The sequence below is a fragment of the Otolemur garnettii genome, unplaced genomic scaffold (assembly GCF_000181295.1).
Source record: "Otolemur garnettii isolate 467f Iridium unplaced genomic scaffold, OtoGar3 scaffold00030, whole genome shotgun sequence".
Lineage (NCBI taxonomy): Eukaryota > Metazoa > Chordata > Mammalia > Primates > Galagidae > Otolemur > Otolemur garnettii.
Genome location: NW_003852425.1, coordinates 11,267,189 through 11,276,314, shown reverse-complemented (window position 1 = coordinate 11,276,314; position 9,126 = coordinate 11,267,189).

The window sequence follows — 9,126 nt, the reverse complement described above, 5'->3', positions numbered from 1 at the left end:
AGCTCGTGTGTCTACACAAAGGCCCTCTTTGGATTCTCTGTGGGCACCTCTGTGTCCCTCCCTCAGTCCCATTGTCCCGTTACATGGCTGGTGTGTAAGCCAGATGTCTTCAGCTTATGAGGAAAACTGCTTCTCCTCTGTCCCCCCCTGGAGAGAGCCCAGTGGGTCCAAGGTGGGGTTCAGGTACCAGGATGAACAGAGTGGGTAACAGAGCCACACGATTTAGAATTTAAGAAGAGTTTTACCCTCTCTTCCTCTTGTATCTACCATTTCCTGCCATCTGACTAGTACAACCTGCAAGGCCAATATCGGTATGAGGTTCTTAAGTGACAGATGTAAGCCACATACCTTGGACCTGAGAAATAAAAGTCACCTGAGATCCAGCCCAGCTCTTTAAATCCCGGGGCTCCACAGAGGTCTCTGATGCCAGATTTCTTCAGCATGGAAACATGCATTGGCTTAGAATTTCTTTTGTGATTCTGGAATATCTACAAAGACAGGGTGCCCGGGGTCCCAGCCATCTCTGAACAAGAGACACAGCACCCTCAAGTAAGAGTGCTTAGTGAGAACTACTTCAAAAGGGTTTATCTGTGCCCTCATTAGGAAAAGACAAGGGGAGACTCTTCATGTCCCCCTCCCTTCTGGCTGCAGGTCCTGAGGATGAGCAACCGGCCAGCCACACCTGCTTATACAGTACAACCACAAAGGGGTGCTCTTCCTTGCCCCTCACCAAAATCATCCACATGCGAGGAGCTGGAAACCGCAACAGTCTTCCACTCCACCATTACAAGTAAGACTCAGAATGCGCACTGTGGAAGTGTAAGCCTATAAGCCCTCCTGCGGCACTGGTCCTGTTAAGGTCTCAGCCCAGCACAGAGAATGCAGAGATAATGAGACAAAGAACCCAGGTGTGTACTGAGCACCTTTCATCACACAAGGAGAATCAAGCAGTGTTTTGGTCCATGCTGGACTCAGAGGAGAAAACATTCAAGTTTTATGGTATCTCCTCATCTTTTCCTAATTCCCATCCTTCCATCACCATAGCAACCCGCCTTTCATAAAGACAAGAGACAAGGTTTGTGGATCTTATCTCAGGTCCTTGACCTTCAGGCCTCTTTAGCATTAAGTTTTATTTTATGCTTTTTGAAGAACATAAGTTCCCTAACTTGTATAATTCAGAGGAAAGAATTCCTAGGGAGGGGGGTGGGAAATATCAGAGCACATCTGAATGGTTAGCTGCATTCAGCAGCGGAGCCGTCCTGCTAATGGCTACTCCAAAGAAAGAAAATGTCAGGCCCCTGACTAGGAATGGATGGGAAAGGACTAAAATGTTTTCGACAGATCGAATTTCAATCCAGCCCTGTTTGAGTGTTAAGACTTCTAATCATTCAAATTTGCCTTGGCATACGTGTTATTATAGATAAAGAGATATATCTGGGAGAAGTGATATCTGTGCTCTAATTCTCACTAAGGTAGAAATGGCTGACTCCACATAACTCTTGAGAGCAGTTCTAAATAGAGGAAGAGGGAACACGAAATCTAAGAGACAAATATGCATCAAGGAAAGAAGATCAATGAACGAGAAAAAATCAGTAGGCAATAGGTACAGAAAATGCTGGAGCACAGCATTTAAATATTTTTGCCTTTGGATGTATGAGTTAAACTTGAGTCTGAAATGCATTGTAGATGTAGAGATGTTAGAGATAGTCTCTGCCCTCACAAAGGAGCTCACACAGTGAGTTGATAGGGTTTTAAATTCTAAGGCCTGTCTTGATTCTGGTGAAATAAGGAGCTCAAATGGCTCTCAGCATGCAGTCACCTCTGGTATGAGGCGAGTCCATTCAGCATGGTTCCCAGATGCCCTTTAACAAGCTCTAATTTGAGCCAGGTGCTCAGGCTTGATCAACTCCCTGTCCCTGGCTTAGTCTGAGCTGTTGCCCAGTTGCACATCCATTTCTCTAAACCCAAAGAAGAAGCAATCACTGTGTTGTTGCCAGTGGTAATTAGCAGCTCTGCAGAGGTCAGGCCCTGAGGGTTCTAGTGCTATCTCCTGGCCCCTGCACAGGGCCACATATGTTTCTGCCCACAGCCAAAGAACTGGTCTTTTCTTTGACTATTTGGGAATCTGAGGTGGGTTAAGGACTTGCGAATGCAGTGACAAAATGTTAATGGTTTCAGGCCCCGGAATTCTGAGTGATCTACTCATAGACATAAGGACACAACCTCCCAACAAGAAGGGACGCTCTGCTCCTGCCATCCAGTGACGCCTGCGGGCCTCCTACTGTTCTCAGACAATGACAGCCACACAGAACAGGAAGACCAGATCAGTCATTCCAGAAATCAAAAGGTATCGAGGGGTGGGGTGGAGGGGGAAGACAGCCAGCATATGGAAGAGTTTTGGGTTATGGAGGGAGGAAGCCAAATGCAGGGGCCATTATTTCAATTTTCTTTAGTTTTCATCCTTCAGAGATACCCAGGAAATACTTTATGCTAATTCGCATTTTTGAAAAAGCTGAAAAATCTTTCAAAACTAGAGAAAAGTAAATGCGGTCTGAAGAACTGTGCTCTTGCCCTGTCCTTCAAAATAAACCACATTGTTTTTCTACACAGGATTTAACTAGTTTGAAACCATTACGTGAGTAGACAATCTCTCTAAAATAATCAGGATACTCGTGCTGTGTAGAAACACTCATGAAATTAAATATCAAACAAGAACATTTTATAGGACGCTGGTTCATTTGCTCGTGCACATTTTGAAAGCATCGAGGATACCTTTTATTAAGAAGGCCACTGTGGGCTCTTGTTAATTTCCATGGTGCTTCTTGGCCAATTTCTGCCTTTTCTGAGTAGCATTCTCTGTAGAGAAGCAATTTAGCTGAAATAAAATCAACAGATCAGAATTTAGAGCAACTCTTTTATTTTCATAAGCCTTACACTGATTTCTGACTGGTTATTTACATAAATGTAATCTAAAATTTCCTAGGGATAAACATCCTTATATAACGTTTTTTAAACAAAATTGTTCCTTTTTAAACCAAATAACTCCTTTTTAGATTTAGATAAGATTGTATTAATTCATATTCACAGTCACCAATGTGAAAATTGTACTATTGCTATTAGGAAGTCATTTTAATCACTTAAGATACAGGTATTGAATGCTTTCTTTGATCTCAAGGAAAGCCAGTCAAAGTAGCAGAAAGCAAAATATCCATCTCTGGCCCACAGACCCCATGATCTCTTCATACACAAGTGCAAATTTGGGACTCCGTGTGTGCACGTGCGCGTTCCTGCACCTGGCAAAGGCAGGGGGCATTTCAGAGCGAGATTTAATTGTTCCAAAGTATTCCTTTAAAGACAAAGCACAACTACAGGTGGAATTTGAGAGATTTTACCTACAATAGCTCTCCCTTTAAGGTTAGTGACAGGACCACCTTCTGATGCAGTATTGCTTACACAACATTCTCCTAACCTAGCTTTCTTCTTAAAATTTGTTATCAAAATTAAATGTGCCTATTACATATACATTTATTTGGGTTACAAAAACCATTATGTAGTTTGCTGCAATCAAGAAATAAATATACCGCCTCGGCATCCGTAAATCAGTGAGTAGGTCACATACACTGAGGCTAGCAGGTTTGAGCTCAGCCTGGGCCTGCTAAACAACAATGACAACTGCAACCAAAAAATAACCGAGTATTGTGGCAGGTGCCTGTAGTCCCAGCTACTTGGGAGGCTGAGGCAAGAAAAATCACTTAAGCCCAGGAGCTTGAGGTTGCTGTAAGCTGTGAAGCCACGGCAATCTATCAAGGGTGACATTGTGAGACTGAAACCACATCACAAGTGGTAAGGAGAACTGGACAAGTCATAGTCTCTTGGCTCTGAAATCACTTGTAATTTCCCAATCCTCGTGGCATCAGAGTAAATCCCCCTTGAGGCACAGCAAAGAACCACACGGATTCCTAAGAGCCTCCAGGGAGCAGGTGCTGGAGTAGTGAGGGCAGGAGTGCTGATGGCAAAGGACCTTCAGGGGACAATATTGAGCTCTGGCCCAGAGGAGTCATGGGAAGCTGGACAACAGGTGACCACATTGTTCCTGTGGGATGAACTAAACCTATCTTCGGGGTCTGCAATTTTTTAACCAAATGAATAAGGGACCAGAATTTGAAAATTAGCAAATCTATATATCAGAAGTTCCGGCTCCTCTCACAAAATCAGACAGCCTGATAACACAGAACATGCATTCCTACCTAGAAACATGAAGCTGGCGGAAAGGAGCCTGCCCCTGTGAGAGGTGAGCAGTACAAGATCTTCAGACTGTGGCGTCTCTCACATTCTGCCTGCTTCTCTCACCTGTGCTTTCTCCTGACACCTGTAACCACAGGAGTTGACTCTATGCTTAGAGAATGCATGGCCCAAACCACTAATTTGGGTATGAACAGGTGAAATAGCTTGACTACATGATGATAGAAACCAGAATGTAGCCGATATCCTCCAGCTGGCAAAACGCTACCCAGGCATAGGTTCCCCTATCTCCCAGAAGCCTTCCTTGCTCCCCTAAAGATGAGTCTGGTGTCCTTACACCCCTAGCACCCCGTACAGTGCTCTGACAGCGTGGGTTCCAAGTCGCAGTAGGATAATCTCTTCATGTGTTTGCTACCTGCAGGTTTGTATGTATCCCTGACCTCCTGCCGGGTCCTTCGTGTACTAGGATACTATATAATTTATTCTCCAAAGACATGAAAAAGAGATGAAATATGACAAGAGCCAGATTCAAGTTCCATTAAAGAGATGTGGAAGAACTTCTTGGAGCCATGGATATCTGAAACACTTTGTGGAGGTTTTCACGGGGAAGTTGAGGCTGGTCATGCATTCCAGGAGGAGGAAGCAGAAACTGGGAGCGCTTGGTGGGGGGGGGGATCAGTGGGTTTGCAGGGTGTGTCTGGAGCACAGGGAAGGGCCGAGAATGCGGCGGAGGAGCAGGCATTGTTAAATGAATAATGACAGCCCCCAGAGGTCCTGGAGCTGCAGACGGACTGGCGGGTGTGAGGCTGTGGGAAACCATCCAGCATCTGCAGAGCGTGCCAGGCCTGTGGTGTAGGCTTTTTACCTATGACGTCGTTTGATCTGCACAGCTCTGGGAAGAGGCAGCCAGGATTCCCACTGTAATTACGTGGGAAGCCAGGCACAACTCGTCAAAGGGCTGAGCTCTCTGTCTCTGTCTCTGTGCCCTCCACACCTTGCCCACTAAGAAACAAATGGATGATCCGCCGAATGGATGGGCGGACAGAGGTGGCACTGAGTCGGCTCAGCCTGGTGCTAAACCATGCTCTTTGCCTTCCGCTGGTTAGGAGTCGTCTCGACAAGACATTCTAGGCTCAACAAGGGTCAGAACCCGGGCTGTGTTGCTGAGAGGGGACGGGGCCAGCAGGGAGGAAGCCCGAGGTAGAGCCGGGCAGCATTAACAATTCCTACTTGATGTGTCCAACCATCCTGATTGGCCTCAGATCAAAGGCTTGTCTGGGATTGTGGGACCTGAAGCAGTAAAACCTGGATGGTTTGTTCCTCTCACTACAGCGGGGAGGAGACCTGTAGGAGACCCTCAAGAAGAAAGACCCTGCCTGGGTCTCAGGGCCACTGTTGTAACTAGACAGCGGTGTCCCTGAGACCAAGGCAGGCGCAGACACCCCCCCCCCACGGGGTGGGGGGTTGTTCAAACAGTACTTCTGCCCCTCAGCAGGTAGAAGGCAGGAGCCAAGACTCTGCTTCTGTAACAGGTGCTGCTGCTGGTGGGAGTCACACTTGGAGGGGCCCCTCTCGGTTTGCACAGTGCCTCTGCAGGCCTCAGCTGACTTGCTTGCAATCTGGGTGACCTGTGGGGTGAGTGCCTGCGGCCCATGGGGCTGTGTGGCCATCAGACCAGATGCTGCCTTGGGGTTCCAGTCCCTGGGGATTTCTCTGTACTTGCTTGTCAAGACTCCCCCTGGGCACCAATCCTCTATACAGCCTTGCATCCAGATAGTTTTCCTGCACAGTGGCTCCTGCCCTGAGGCCTGGGCATCTGTGAGAGCAGTCCCTTGTATCTGGACAGAACGCTGAAAGTCCTGCCCTTTCCCACCACAGGCTGTGCACGGTTTATCCTGTGACAGGAGCAAATGGTATCTACTGCCTAGAATTGCTTTTCTAGAAGCTGCCTTGTTCTGGTGTTTACAGATGCCTCTCTATACCTCAAGAGCTATTTGCTGGTAATTAGCAATTTCCCAAAAGCCCCCTGGTCTTTATCTGTCAGTCTCTGGATTAAGCCAGAGGTTGCTCACATTAGCTTTTATGCTTAACTACTGAGGATGAAGGCTGGATATAGACTAACAACGTTCACAAAAGAGATTAGCAGGGAATGCTTATTTTTATGTATTCTTTATAGTTTACAAAGTACTTTCGTAGGGCACATCTCACTTGACCCTTACAAAAATCCTCTGGGTGCTTCCCACATTTTATAGATGAGGACAAAGTGATATATCCTAGAGCTTCCAGCTAAGAAGCAATGGAGTTAGGACACGTCCTCACCATTGTCTTTACCCATCACGAAGGCTGAGAGTCAAGCCAGCTGCGTTCTTTCATACACACACCATGAAATGAGCACAATTCTTCTATATGAATGTCAAGTCTGTGACTATCCAGACCCCAGCCAAGCCTTCCACTCCCTTCCCGTAATGAATGCCCCTTTCTACACCACTCCGTATCATAAATTGTGCACGTCTATTTCCCCAATTAGAGAGTGAGTCTCCTAGGACAGGGCTTGCGTTCCTTCCACCCCCCCTTACATCACTGCCATGGACATAGCAGGAGCACAGTGAGCATGTGCTGAACACAAAATGATTGTTAAATAAGAACCTCGCCTTCTCCCAGCTCTATAAACCCCAGACAGGATGAGATGTATCTTAGTTTCCTACCTCTGTAAAAAATGACCACAAAGGTACTGGCTTAAAACAACACAAATCTATTCTCTTATAGCTCTGGAGGTCAGAAGTCTGAAATGGGCTTCCCAGGGCTAAAATCAAGGTATGGGGAGGATCGCATTCTTCCGAGGCTCTACGGAACAATCCCTGTCCAGCCTTTTCCAGCTCTTAGAACAGTTTTTTTCAACATTTTTTATCTCACAGCACAATTGAACCCATCGTTAAATTTCTGCAGCACACTTAAATGATATTAATCAAAAAACAGTAAAAAAAAATACTTACTGTGCTTTGAACTTCTTTCTAAAATCATGTAATTAATGATTTTTAAAAATTTTCATGGCACACCAGTTGAAAGTCACTGTTCTTGAGGCTGCCCACAATTCCTTGCCTTGCGGCCCCCTTCTTCCATCCTCAAAGCCAGACTCTGAGTCCTCACGTCACATCACTGAGCTCTCCTGCCTCTTTCTGCTTTCCATGGTCCTGTGATTACCTTGAGCCTTCTGGGCTGATCCATGGTAAACTCAGCTGATTAGTAATCTTAATTTCATCTGTGACCTTAATTCCCCATTGCCATGTAACATAACAGAGTCAGAGGTTTCGGGGATTATCTTGTGGACATCATGCTGGGTGAGGAGAAGGCATTATTCTTCCTACCACACTGAGGCAGAGAGTAAATGGTGGGGAAAGGGACCCAGAAATTGGTCAAGTTCACAGAAGCGTAACTCACCAAATGCACCTGCTACCACTGCTTCCTCACTGAGCACCTGCAAAGTATCTGAGTCTGTGCTAAGGGCCCTAGACCGATTTGGGGCATATGACCCTCACATCAGTCTAGTGGTATTGATAGTAGCCCTATTTTCAGATTAGGAAACAGAAACAAAAATGTAACTTGCTGATGACACAGAGAAGTGCTAAATAAGAGGGGGGCCGTGGGGGGCTCCTCACGCCCATCTCTACTCCATTCTGCTGGCCGCACAGCCCTGCATTTGCACGGGGCCTCTTTTCTGAAACTCCCAGCCCAGCCCCTGCTTAACTGCACAATGAGAATAGGGTAAAATGAGACCTGGCAAAACCCTCCAGCAGGTAACTCTTAGGGGATTTGTATTTCCTCTTACTCTTGTTGTTCAAGGAGACAGATGATAATTAAAATGTCAGAGCCCTTCATGCTTCCCTGATCAAGATAACTACTTTACCACAGGTGATGGAAAGAAAAGGAGGAAAGTGTCTGCTCTGGGGGGAGGTAAGTAATGACTCTGAGAAGGGGCAAAGCTAGGGAAACCCAACCCCTCAGCTCAAGGGACAGCTGATTGCAGCTCCAGAGGAACCAGGGCAGGTGCTCGCCACGGGGCCTTCAGGGAGCTCCCTACCCTGTCCCTCCTCCCCACGCCCCATCCCTACCAACGCCATGGGAGCTGATTCCCAGAGGACCCATCCAACAGCTTGCTAATTCTATCCAATCTCTCCAATTCAGTTAATTCCCAGTTTCAGTAACGAAGCAGCAGCTGTCAAAGTCAGCAGCTGTGTTCTTTGTCTCTCTGGCTCTACCTCTCCTCCTTCTCTCTCCTAGTTAACGGAGTGGATCACATACGACTTTCTAGGGGAAAAAGAGAAATAAAAGTCCGGGGGAATGAGAGAAAAAAGGAGAAATAAACTCACAGAGCATGAAAGTGTCAGGTCGGCTGGAGGGAATGGAGAGAACTTTTCCTCAACCTCCAAGTCCCACTTTAATATTGAACTACCTCCCCACACCCAAGTGCTCTCTAGAAGTTAATTCTTCTCAAACTCACTATGGCAAGGATCTAGTTTTTAGAATTCCAGTCCCCTGTGGACCAGTTCATGGTCTACTGGGCACAATTTAGCGAGAAACCTCACACCATGTGTGACAACCCGAATGCATCAATACCCAGACTGGCGCACGCCCTGCGCAGGAAGACCAGGAGCATGGATGTCAGGGTCACGTCGCATTGCTGGGAAAGTTCCTACCACTTTCAATTTCTGTATTTATCTCAATTAAGTAGCACCGTCCTAGGGACCTCACTGAGAAAGGGATCTGCCACAGAAAGTGAGGGCAGGCGAGTCTGGTGAATTTCTGGAGGAAGATTCTTCCAGGCAGAGGAAACAGCCAGAACAAAGGGAGGACCCAGGGTGGCTACTGCTGGGGTGAGGGTGGCGA